Consider the following 3735-nt stretch of genomic DNA (forward strand, 5'->3'; position numbering starts at 1 on the left):
GTATGTGAGAAGTCTCAGCTCTCTGTAAATTCCCCTGATACAGCTCATGGCTCACAGGCAAGGCGAGACAGGAATTGAACTCTTATTTTGGCACTTTTTACCCCAAAACATAAAAAATGTATCTGTCTGTCTGTCTGTCTATCATAACACTACTGCATAAAATGACTGTCGTCCTTGCACTACTGCTAAAGAGTGATGTAATTCAACAAATATTTATTGGCTGCTTAGGTAATTGGAAAATGTTCAGTATTTGTGGTGTTACAGGTATTTAGTTTTCCACTATGACTAACAGGAAGGATGTAATCTGAGAAGTTATTAATGGATTACAGGTTGACCTGCAATGTTGATACCGGTAATAATGATGAATTATGCTGCTGTCATGAAACACAGAATGAGGGCAACATGCCAAAAAATGTCACGCAGAGAGATTTGTAATTATTAAAATAGGTCTGAGCTGTTTTCCCAACAGGAAACGATTACTCTCTGCTTCACATTATACCAATGGAAAAAATAAAATAACCAGTGTCATTTGACCATGCGCTATGTGGCACTCACATTGAAGATAAATAAAGATCTCCCATTTGCTATTGTCTATTGACAATTCCAATGAAACAGACAATGACAAAAACAGAAAACGGCACTTTGTGCAGTTTTTAAGGTTTAAATGTCTTGGAAACTTGATTTAGGATTATTAGATGTTTCATAATGGACAAACGCCAGTGCTGATTTTGGGATTCATCACGACATCCAGAGAGAAGAATAACATGTTGTTATTATGATGATTTCTCAGTTTGTTGAGGATGTCAAGTTTTTCTACTGCTCACCTAAAACTGAAACAAGGCAACACCAGGGAGGAATATTTTTGGTGTAACTAGGTGGCGCTCGAAAGTGGGCAGTTGGTATCATTCAAACCACTTTTGTTGGCGTTATCTGCTTACGTGCTTTTACTTGCTAGCTCCTCCTTTTTTGATGACTTTGCTCACATTGTGATAAACAGCAAACATGATAACGTGACGTCTGCATAGTATCTAATGTCTGCCAGTCACTGGAGGACAAGATGTTATGACTGTATAACTGTCTAATCTAACAGAGTGACCATTGTAAAGGACAAAAGCAGCATGCAGTCTAAGCCCAGCATTGATGGTTGCAGTAGGAATTGTGGCTAGTTTGGTATTTGAATACGGTATCTTTGTCAAACAATGATTTCAGAACCAAGGTTCATACCAAACACATTAGCTGCTTGACTTGAAAACTGTGTCTAAAATCAAAGATCATCCTTCTACACTTCTTCTTTACACTACACTTATCAAAACCTCCCCCCTCCCACTATCCCATCTCCCTGCTCCCTTCCTTTGCCACCATCACTTCCCCCTTTTCTCCCCTGTGTTTTTTAGAGAGTTTTATGTTCTGCCTGTTTTTTTTCTGTCTTCCTGAAAAGGTAAGACAATCCATCCTCTGTTTGTCTGAGAACAATGCTGGGGGATGTTCGGTTGGCATACTACCGAAGGGAAAAAGACATTGAAACAGTGAAAGACAAAGACAGAGAGAAATATGGGGGAAAATCTTGAAGCGCTGCATGGTGTTGTGTGTCATGTTTCTTGCCAAGCCATGTTGACTCATGGGTCGAAGCTTCCTCGCTGATTTCTCCCATCTAATTTTCCACCATTTTGTTTAAAATCTTCTTGATTTTTATTTCTTCTTGCTTTACGTAGTATCTTACAGTTCTCATTGTTTCTTTTTACTGTGCAATGCATATTTTAATTATTACTTATTTTGTAATCAGCCTTTATCCCAAATATGCTTTACGTCTTAACACCAAACATTTTTTGCTTATCTAATCATACCTAAAATGCATAAATGGAATGTATAATATACATTTATCCACATGTCTTGTGTGTTCTTACTTAAGCATCTCAGGGTCTTCTTCAACAGTGATGGTGGAAGAATGAGAGACAGATTAGAACGACATCTGCAATCATGCAGACGCTGTACTACTTCTGTTGTGAGAGCTGTCTATTAAAGCCAAGCCATTGATTTACTGGTCGATCTACACTTGTACCCTCACCTATGGTCATGAGCTCTGGGCAGTGACCGAAAAAATTAGATTATGGGCACAAATGGAAATGTGCTTCCTCCAAAGAGCGCCTAGGATCTCCCTTAGAAATAATGTAAGGAGGTTGATCAGTTTGGGAGAGACTCAGAGTAGAGCTTCTACTCCTCCTCAATGAAAGGAGACAGTTGAGGTGGTTCAGGCATCTGACTAGGATGCTGCCTGGATACCCGCTAGTTGAGGTGTTTCAGGCATATCCTTCTTGGTGAAGTACCTTGGACTCTGGGGCTGTTGTCTCTTGACTTGCTTAGAACACTTCAGTGTCCCCATGGATAAGATGGAGGAGGTTGCTGGGGAGAGGAAGATCAGGGCATCTCTGGTTAGACTGCCACTACCGTGACCCAGACACAACTAAGCTGCAGAAGATGAATGTGTGGATGTTATTTGCACATTGAAATAAAAAATTCACTCTCTTTTGGAATCCTTTCCTAATCCTTTTTGCTTGGTCTTCAGTCTTTGAGTAGGATTTAGCCCTATACTCACTAAATGGTCTATGTATATCTTTACTAGTAGGTCACTAACTCTGTCAGTGGTAGACAGGTGGTGTACCATAAAGCACCGGTAAAGTGAAGAGATAAACCAAAGCAAGAAGCTGCTGTTAAAAACTGTTCAGTACATTCAGGGAACCAAGTAACAAAGTAAAAGACCTGTGAAAAATAAATGTATGGAATTGTTCTGGAAGATCAATGTATTAAAACCTGTCAATGTAATATATTTTAAAAACATTCTTGTTGTGCTATATATTATAGAATAGGCTACACAAACAGTATATGACTCGATAGCTCATTACATATTCAGCTTTGTTCAGCAGCCCTGATTTCGTCTCAGTCACTGTTTCAGCTGTCAAATAAGCCCTTTTAATCCCCCAGTCTCCAGCATACAGCATTTTACAGGGAGGCTAAACTAGATCATTTCATGTGGCAAAATGTAATATCATACGGAAAAGAAGGGCCCCAAGACAGAGAAGTGACTCAACTAGTACTAAAAAGGAGACAGAAAGTTTCTCCCTCTGTGGAAATCATCTGGTCTGAGCTTAGATTTTTCACTCAGTGAGCCAGCTTGAGTATCAATCTTATGTGAACAATGCTTTGTCTGAAGTTTGTCTATGTTACTGACAACTGTACTAATGCATTCTCCTACTGATAGTTAATAGTTAATAGTTTAAATGTGTGTTAGATATAGAAGATTTCCACTTTTTCTCCATTAAAGTGTAAAATAACTTACAGTTTTAAGATTGGAAACACGGTAGTTTTCCTCCTTTTCTCATTTTTTTCTTTTCTGTTTCCTTCTTTTTCCTTCCTTTTTTTTTGCATTTCTTTCTTCCATTCAAAACACTTTTCCTCCTCTCCTCAGATTAAAATGTCAGCCTGTCTTGATGGTCTATCGATCATCACAATTCGTCTTATTCCCAATCTCCTGCTCCCTCCCCCTTCTCTCCCCTGCTTTGGGTGCTACTTGATATGGGTGTCAGGTCATCGACGGCTGTGTCAGACAGAGTCATGAGTCATGCTTCTATTCTGAAGGCTTGCCTTATAAACCGACTGCCATATTGGATTACTGAACAAACAAACTTTGGGCCAGCAGAAAATCCATTAGCTATATCGACAAACAGACACACGCACAAA

The sequence above is a fragment of the Haplochromis burtoni genome, unplaced genomic scaffold (assembly GCF_018398535.1).
Source record: "Haplochromis burtoni strain Fernald_Lab_line unplaced genomic scaffold, NCSU_Asbu1 Contig_46, whole genome shotgun sequence".
NCBI classification, from domain to species: Eukaryota; Metazoa; Chordata; class Actinopteri; order Cichliformes; family Cichlidae; genus Haplochromis; species Haplochromis burtoni.